This window comes from Scyliorhinus canicula, chromosome 12 (genome assembly GCF_902713615.1).
Source record: "Scyliorhinus canicula chromosome 12, sScyCan1.1, whole genome shotgun sequence".
In the NCBI taxonomy this organism is placed as follows: Eukaryota; Metazoa; Chordata; class Chondrichthyes; order Carcharhiniformes; family Scyliorhinidae; genus Scyliorhinus; species Scyliorhinus canicula.
The window spans coordinates 33,065,378-33,074,710 of record NC_052157.1 but is presented as its reverse complement, the minus strand read 5'-3'; the positions used below and the strand labels follow the sequence as shown (position 1 = coordinate 33,074,710).

At 42.9% G+C, this 9,333-nt stretch overlaps 1 protein-coding gene across 6 annotated transcripts in view; it reads left to right on the top strand.

The window, feature by feature from the left end:
- Positions 1 to 1,528: 1,528 nt before the first annotated feature.
- LOC119974369 (protein unc-13 homolog C-like) overlaps positions 1,529 to 9,333 on the top strand; it is a 532,106-nt gene continuing 524,301 nt past the window's right edge. For 4 of the 6 annotated variants that reach the window (XM_038813157.1, XM_038813155.1, XM_038813152.1 and 1 more), the window contains exons 1-2: positions 1,529 to 2,234; positions 2,397 to 2,436. The gene's annotated coding sequence lies outside the window, so the exon portion shown is untranslated. Of the gene's footprint in view, positions 2,235 to 2,360; positions 2,437 to 9,333 lie in introns of all 6 variants that reach the window. The other 2 variants (XM_038813154.1, XM_038813153.1) reach the window with 2 other exon arrangements.

The following is a 9,333-nucleotide window of genomic DNA, read 5'->3' as shown; positions in this document are numbered from 1 at the left end:
CTAACACCGAGGCCTTTCTGGCCTCAGTAGTAATTTTGCAGAGTATAATTGCTCTTTTACAATGGCAATCTTATGGCTGTTTTTGATATAGATATATTGTGTAACGGAAATAAGTCAAATTAATGCCCCCTGTTGTGTTCTGTATCACACGTATAATAAAGCAAATGAAATTCGACTTTCTTTTCGTATTTATTTTTATTGCTTGGCAAACTTTTTACGTGGGCAATGTGTGATTCTCAATGCATGCACATAAAATTACAGTAGCCCCCAGTAGAATATTTCATTCTTCAAGGAATGATATTTCAATAGATCATATTTATTATGATGCTTTTTGCAACTTTTGTTGTTCAACACAGCAGTTCACAAACTGTTTAAATTACATAAGAGATGAATAGTATTATGTACTGTGCGTAACCATACGCAACAAGTTATTTGCATTTGGATTTCTGCATCATATTCTTTCTTTGAAAAATGGAACAAACTAAGCAGGCAATTAATGATTAAGTACAACTGGTGTGAACCTATTTATGGGCTCTCCCAAGGCGACTTTGGGAAACCTGGACCATTGTTAAGGTTACATTGGTTGTACAATGAATGAATCAATCTTGCTGGAAAAGTAATGGTATTAACCATACATACTATTAACAATGTGCAAAACAGCCAGCAATCCAGGAGTTGCCAGCCTCCAGAACTTGCTGGTCAATTTATGCCACCCCAGGTCAATGGGCCATTAAATGGTCCATCAAATTTTCTGTCCCACCCATGACGATTCCCCATGATGGTTAGGACGGGAAAATTAGCCCCCTTGTGTGTTACTGCAGTGAAATTCTGCACCAAAATGATATATTTTAAAATTTGCCTCGACTGTCAATGTAGCCAATTGTAACATTTAAAATGACTACTTTATGTTAATTGTCATTGTAAACTTGCTCATTTGAACGTCACATAATAAAATCATATCAGGCAAACCATTCAAGGTGTTTCTGAGTGGAGAGTGAGATTTGGTCAAATTCTACACAGTATTTTTTGAAGCCCAGCCTCTGCATAATTCCTTGTTCTTGAACTTTCTAAAACATGCATTGGATATTCATTAAAATAATCCATCTTAATTCTCCCAAACATAATTAAAAAGTAGTTATGTTCAAATAATTATGTATAAGTGGATATTTCATTGGTGTATATTTTAATTACTTAATTACTGGTTTACAGCATTGTTGGAAAGAATCTTCAAGCTGTGATTATCTTCCAGAATTATACTGGTGTTATTAAGCTGTATCTTGTGATGATTCTTTAATTGTTTATATTGGTCACATAGTTGAGCCACAATTATACTGGGAATAAAGTACAAGAATGTTTAACATTTATTAAAATCTGTTTTAGCATCCATCAGATCAGTTAACCTAGCGATCGTGTGTCGCACGCTGTACTCTACTATAGGAAATGGTTATGTAGCTGTTACAATAGGTCACGTTGAGCTGATAAATGAAAGGTCAGGAACAACACAACCCTGGCAAACAGATTTCCTCACCAAGCCTGAGAGAGAGCTTTGCACTGTTATCAGTATTGCAGCGAGCAATGCATCTGCTGTCGGCTGTAGGTCTGTGACAACATTGCATGTGTAATATCTGTGTGCAGGGTTTGTTTTTCTTCTGTGGCGGTGAGCTCATTTCACACTGTCTCTAAGCAGGAAGACACGTTACTACAGGGGAGAATGTGGGCAGAAGACTATAAAGCTGTGGCACAAGGAAGGTTGCTGTGTGAAGTTGAAGCGGATGCACGCGATGATAGGATTGTCAGTCCGCTGGGGTTGTTGAAAGCTGGACCAATTCAATAGTTGTCAGGGGCACTGACTCTTAATCCCATGCTGAAGCTACGCCAAGGCAGCATGAAAGGAACCGGAGAGAAAGGCTGTGCTTCAGGTGATGTTTGGGAATAGCGGCAGCAATTTACTACATGTACCAAGTTGTAAAGATGCAGTTAATGCTGCTTAGGGAAACCACTGGAATTTAGAGGAACAGATAACATTGCAGGGTACCAGTATGCCTGATCGCACTTGAGTTGAAGCAATGTGGATCGTCTGTTACCGTCTATTGTAGCAGTTCCTTTTCTCATTAAGCATGGGAGATCAAATGTGTGCTCTTTGCTTTGTATTTCTGCACTGAAGGAAAAAATTCACATATGTTCCTTTGTTTGCCGGCTAGTTTATTTCATGACAGCAATCTGGAAATACACAGGTATGCTTCTTTCAGTTTATTATGCATCCAAAATGTGCAAATTACTTTATTTTATATTTATTTCTTCGCAACTACTCTTAAATGCTTCAAATTATCTGCTTGACACTTAACTTAATACTGTTATAGATGCTTAGTCTTGTCCTTTGTTCTGCTTAAATCAAGAGGAGCATCAACTGTTGTACCAAAATCGTGGATTGTTAATGTAAGTAAACCTCATTTGATATCTCGGGGCTTTGTATTTCATGTATAGTACAGTTCTTGTGTCTGGGGTATAAGAATGTAGTTCAGCTCCTGGCTGAAGAACCCATTAATTCCTTTATCGCCACCATGTTGGTGTTATGTTTTTGCTGTGTAATACAGCAATTTTTTGTCAATTCACAATTAGGCATAAAAATGCTGTGTTACATCTGCTTGTGTGCAATCCTGTGCCCTGATTAATCTTTCAGCATGAACAGCCTGCAACGTTGCCACGAACAGGCAGCCTGCTTAAAATGTATGCTTTTTTTAAACTACCATAAGGATAGCCCGACAAATGTTCATCCAGTTAGTACCTGTTCTTTCAGCTTAGCATTGGCTTCTTATTTGAACATCTGAAATCATTTTAATTACCAGTAGCTCTGCCATTCTTAAGCCATTCTTTAAAGAAAGCTTAAAGAGGCGCAAGCTGCCACGTGAGCTATACCATGAACACCAAGACACAGCATCATGACTCCCTCAAATCTTTATGCAAAATAACACATTCACTTCATGCCTACGTTGCTTGCCATGGAGTTGTGAAGAATAAAAATCTGGCATTCAGCAAAGTCGATATTTGGACTATTAAGTCCTGCACAGACAAGGAATACCACAGTCATGTCACTCAAATTATTTGAGCAAGCACAATGATAAATTTCATGACTTCATAAGATTTTTAAACAGGATGAGTGCAGAGACTTTCTCCAGTTGATGGACGTTCCACCATTTAATGGGGCAATAACAACTCAGTGGGGGAGTTTCCAAGCAACCTTAGAACTTGGTTATAATGCTGCTGTATTAACTGCTGGGGAAAGTTCCTACTGCAGAAGATGTTATATGCAACTTTGGCAGAGTGACTAAGATATTAGTTTACCACTTCTACCCCCCCCCCCCCCCCCCCCTTACTACACCCCCAACAAAATGTGCTTTTAGACCAAATCGGGTCAGCCTCAGCTGATGATGGGACGATGTCACTATCGCAACAATCTTGTTGTGGGTTCCTTTCTTAACTTGGTGGCGCGAGAACTTGCCAGCTGAGAAAGCCTTTCCAAGACAGTATTCCTTCTGCTCATTGAATGTTAAGCTTCCGTGTTGAATTGTCGTATTCAGCACTGTGACAAAATGGATCACTCATCCCCCATAAAACTGGGCAATTCCTATTCCTTCAAAATCAATGGAATGAACATCAGGTGCATTCTATAAAGAGGCAGGTGATTGGCTCCATGAGCGAAAAGGCCAGGTCAACAAAGATGAAAATCTATCCCACTGCACTTTAGGAGTTTTTAACTGGTCAAAGAAGGTAAGGCCAGAAATTGTTCGGCAAAGTGTGCAGGATTTACTTTACGTTTGCTTCATATATTTTCAAATAGCGTTAGTTTCTGCTCTGACTTAAATCACAGTTTATCATGGAAGTATGAGAGTTCAGATTCAATGTGCAGCATTTGAATCATTCATGTTGAGAGCAAAACAATTCCAGTTTCAATAGCTTGCAGTTTCAGTGACAAAAACTCTGGCAGCTGCTCAGATTGCAAGCCATTTCTTGAAGGTTTTGGGTACACTCAGGTGTTGGCTTGTGAAAGAGTATGTTGCAGAGAGCCATTTTAACCATTCTTATCCGGCTATTTATTATTGTTGGGAATCTTCTTTCTGCGCAGTTTACTTCAACTGGGAACGTGATTATATTTGAAGAGGTGAAGGCATCAAATGAATTTGGCATACAGTGTCATTCTGTTCTCGGTTGGCAGAAAGCATGATTGGAGCAAGACACAGTTGCATGGCTCCACAAAGTTTGGTTCCATAGGGCCGGTAGTCTTAGTAACAAAATAGTATCCGTGCCATTTCCGCCAACTTCTGGAGTGACCTGCAACTGCGCATCATCTTGGCGAGGGCTTTAACATGATTATTCTGTGTACACCCAGAAGAATGCAGAGCTGGCCGAAATGATGCTATCCAGCATCTCACACTGATTTAATGCCAGACCTACCACTTTGGACCTCGCCGCACTTATTAACACTCAACACAAACAGCTGAGGATGTGTCCAGCAGCACAATTTAAAGGGAGAAACCACAAGTTGCGGATTAGTTGCCGAGCACTTTCTGCTGACTCTGAGCTTGTGGAAGTGCTGGGTGCTTTGAGATGATAATAATGAAGTTTGCAGAGATCGGTGCAGCTCATGTGAAGGATTTCTTGTGACTCCAGGGCTTTGAGTGAAGCAGCACTACAGCACCCCCCCCCCCCCCCCCCCCCCCCCCCCCACCCCTGCCAATTTGTAGAAATCCCTATTGGATTGCAGCATGAGAACGAGATTATTCATATGTAGCAAAGAAGACCAGATATTAGCGGAAAGAAGAAAGGTAGGTGAGGAGCCACATAGGCTCTCTCAGAGCATTTCTATCTCCAGCTAAGCCAGGAGCAGTATGTTAGACAGCTATGATTTGCTGTTGAGGTGGCCACAGAACTCGGTCACCTTTTGGAACCAGATCAGCAGCTTCTGAACAGGACTAACATTGTGCAATTCACTGTCTATTGGTGCATTAAAGCATGATGGAGGTTTTTGTATTTCAGGAAAGGGGACTTTATCGACTTCTCTCCAAGCAGAAGTAGGAGGAACATGCACACGGTTACTGCCCTGCATGGCACACAGTGCCGGCAACTGGATACATGTGGCTTTACGAGTATGCACGGCAATAGTGAGATATACCGAAACTGCAAAGTCTACCATGTGGTGAATGTGCAGTTGGTGTGCGACCATGTTCAGTACATTCTGCTTGTGAATGCCCCCTATCCTGGCAGTAATCACCATGCACAGCTCTGATATTCCAGCAACCTTCCAGCTACCACATCAGACCAGAGAGAGAGGTTGCTGAGTGGCAATGTCTAGCCACTCTACATCTAGCTAATAATTCCCCTCCATATCCCATCTGCCAGAAGTATGGAAACCACGCTGCCACGACCAGATAGTTGGGGAGCTGAAGCAACGCTGCCCCTGGCGCATAGGAGGAGCTTGCCAGTACTCATTTGATCAGGTGCTCCAATGCCTGATGCTCTGCTGTAACCTCCACAACCTGGCTGTTTTAAGGCCAATTGTCACCATGATTCTGTGACACTTCAGGCGGAGGGGGAAGAAGGGAGGAGATTGCCAGCGCAACCATATCCAGTATGGGCTGTCTGTAAGACATCATCCGACTCTGGTTCCTCTGAATGATACATCAGAGCTCATTGGTCAATAGTTCCCCAGGTTCCTACTCATTTAGACCAAATCTTGGCCACAACATTGAAATAAACAACACAACCCTTTCATTCCAACTTCATTCAACAAAACAATACCTTGCACAAAACTCAACAAGTTCAATCCTTTTGTGGCAGTCTTGTGGGCAGCTTTGCCTTGCCCAATGTTCCTATGCAGTGCTACCCCAACTGCTACGGCATGGCGGGTAGAAGACCTTGCACCGGAGAAGACTGTAGATGGCATCACAGGATACCCTGAAGCAGCTCTGGGTCTAGAAAGCCAGGCTTCGGTTTGCACTATCATGGCATTCGCAGTAGCAGCTGAGCTGGCTGACAGGCAATCGCAAGAGTATTGATGAAGTGTCAGGGTAGGATGACCAATGCCATTATCCTCGGAGAAGGCCACAGATTTGTGCTACACATCCACTGCCACTCTCTGTGGGTGGTGCCTCAGTTATTCAAATAATCTGTTGGAGCTTTGATTGCTGGACTGCTTCGGGAGCCTGCAATCGCTGGTATCCGCACCCATAATGGTAACAGTTTGAGCCTGTGGGCACCAACCTGAGATCTCATGACCTCAATGTGTGCTTCCACTGCAGCGCTCCGATGTTACGTAACCCTGCCTCTGCTGCAGTGGAGGTGTTGGCCATCAGAAACTGCATGATGGTTGTACATACAAATGTTTATACGTTGTTGGCCACCATTTCTCCATGTTGGAAGGGATGGCCACAAAGCTCTGTGTCAAACCTGTGGCATATTGGGGCCAGACTCCTCCATTCTCCTTGGCAGTGTCAGCAGATTTTCTGGCAGGCCTTCTAGACCACCCACCATTTCTGGCTGCATGCCCATTGGCCTTTCCCTATACAAAAGCAAAATATGCGATGCTGAAAATCTAAAGTAACAAACGGAAAATGCCACTCTATTGAAAGTCCACATCTGACTCCTCTGCAGTAGAACTCATGCGTGTTCTCACCATCCACTGTTGCAGCTTTTCTAACCTTCCCCCCCCCCCCTGTCTGCACCCCCTCATGCCCATGCTCACCATGTACAGACCCTGCCTCTACATTACCCTCCACAGTATGTACAGTGCCGGCATCTCCACTGATGCCTGTGTTTGCCAGATCAAGTAACACTTTCTTTGCTCTCAGTCTCTTTTTCCTCTTATGCCTTCAGCCTCCTGTAACATTGCCTGGCCAGGTGGAACTTTTTGGGTATTTGAAAGCATAAAAGCACAAGGGCAGGATCATGATGAGGAAAGGGGGGAAGCAAGAGGTTACACTATCTACATAATGTCAAGCATAACAGATTGCAGGCTGAGGGAGAAGTATGATTTGAGATGGTAGGTTAGGCAGGGAAATACCATCACCCTAGATAGTTTCAGCTGGTCCACTGACTGTGGCCTCAGTGGCTACTTCCCTAAGTGATGATCAGCAGCATCTCCTCCATGGAAATGCAGCAGTGCCTGTGCTCTGCTGGTTAGTTCTTGTTGCCATCTATAATGGGCCACTTTGTCCAGCAAGAAAGAGGGAAGTGTGTCATTGAATGTGTTGCAAAGTGTTTGGATGTTGTGCCTGTTGCATTTGATTAGCTGGCAGTGTTTGCAAGTTATGCGATGTGCAGAAAATCTGTAAGCGAATCCCAGTGTCTTCTATGGGCAAGTAAATAGTAAAAGGGTGGTATGAGGAGGAATAGGGCCAAATAGTGATAAAAAGAGCATTTATACATGAGGCAGAGGGCATATCCCTGAAGTAACAAATTAATACTTTGCATCTGTCATTACCAAGGAAGAAGATTCTACCAAGGCTAGAGTGAAAGAGAAGGTAATTCAGAAAATATTAAGAAGGAGGCATTGGGTAGACTGTACTTAAATTTGGTCAGGTACAAGGACTGGTGCAATGCACCAAAGGATACTGAGGGGAAGTGCAAATGCAAATTGTGGAGGCACTGGACATCATTTTTTGGTCTTCCTTAGAATTGGGTGGTACCAGAGGATTGGGCAGCACGGTAGCATTGTGGATAGCACAATTGCTTCACAGCTCCAGGGTCCCAGATTTGATTCCGGCTTGGGTCACTGTCTGTGCGGAGTCGGCACATCCTCCCCGTGTGTGTGTGGGTTTCCTCTGGGTGCTCCGGTTTCCTCCCACAGTCACAAAGATGTGCAGGTTAGGTGGATTGGCCATGATAAATTGCCCTTAGTGTCTAAAATTGCCCTTAGTGTTGGGTGGGGTTACTGGGTTATGGGGATAGGGTGGAGGTGTTGACCTTGGGTAGGGTGCTCTTTCCAAGAGCTGGCGCAGACTCGATGGGCCGAATGGCCTCCTTCTGCACTGTAAATTCTATGATTCTATGATTGGAGAATTGCCAATGTTGCACCCTTGTGCAGAAAATGGTGTCAAGTCGAGCAGAGCAACTACAGGCCAATTTGCTTCACTTGGATAGTGGAGAAATTTCTACGGACAATAATCCAGGACAAAGTTAATAGTCATAGTCATTTGGTAGAAGGAACATAGAGAGTCCAGGGTAATATTCTAAACGTGGTGCGGGAACAAATGGACCTCTGTGCGTAAGTCATTGAAGGAAAGCCAGCATGTATTTCTTAAGGGAAAATAATGTTCAACAAACTTGCTTGAGATTTGTGATTAGGTGACAGTGAGGGTTGATGAAAGCAATGCTGTTGATGTGGTGTACATGGATTTCCAAAAGGCCATATAGTGCCACACAACTGACTTAATTGTGTGTAAAGGTATAGCTCATGGAATAAAAGACTGTTAGCAATATGGATACAGAATTGTATGAGTGGCAGAAAACAAAGAGTAGTGATTCATGGATTTTTTTTGGCTGCAAGGAGACTTCTAGTGGAGTTCCCTGCTGAAGGGATTCCTTCTCTTTCTGACATATATTCATTATCTAGGCATGATCAGGGTACAATTTAAAATTTGTGCACCATATGAAATGTAGAAGCATTTTGAACAGTGAGGAGGATAGTGTAGAAATTCAAAAGGACATAGATACATTTTCACAGTAACTTCATTGCAGTGTTAATGTTAATGTAAGACTACTTGTGACAATAAAGATTATTATTATTACACAAATTGGTGGTACGGGCAAACAGGTGGTGGATGAAGTACAATGCAGAGAAATGTGAAGTGATTCATTTTAGTAGAAGGAACATGGAGAGTCCAGGGTAATATTCTAAACGTGGTGCGGGAGCAAATGGACCTCTGTGCGTAAGTCATTGAAGGTGGCAGGGAAGGTTGAGAGAACAGTTAATAAAGAATACAGTATCACCTGATGAAGGAGCTGCGGTCCGAAAGCTAGTGATTCCAAATAAACCTGTTGGATTTTAACCTGGTGTTGTAAGACGTTTTACTGTGCCCACCCCAGTCCAACGCCGGCATCTCCATATCACTTGTGAAAGGATCGAGAATGGGAGAGCATAGATTTAACGTAAATGGCAAAAGAAGCAAAAGTGACAGGAGGAAAAAACTTTCACACAGCGAGTATGCACTGCCTGAGATTGTGGTGGAAGCAGGTTCAATTGAGGCATTCCAAAGAAAATTAGACTGTTACCTATAGGTCTCTAAAATAATAAGGAGCATAGATAAGGTCAACATCTTTTCCCAAAGGTAGAGGAGT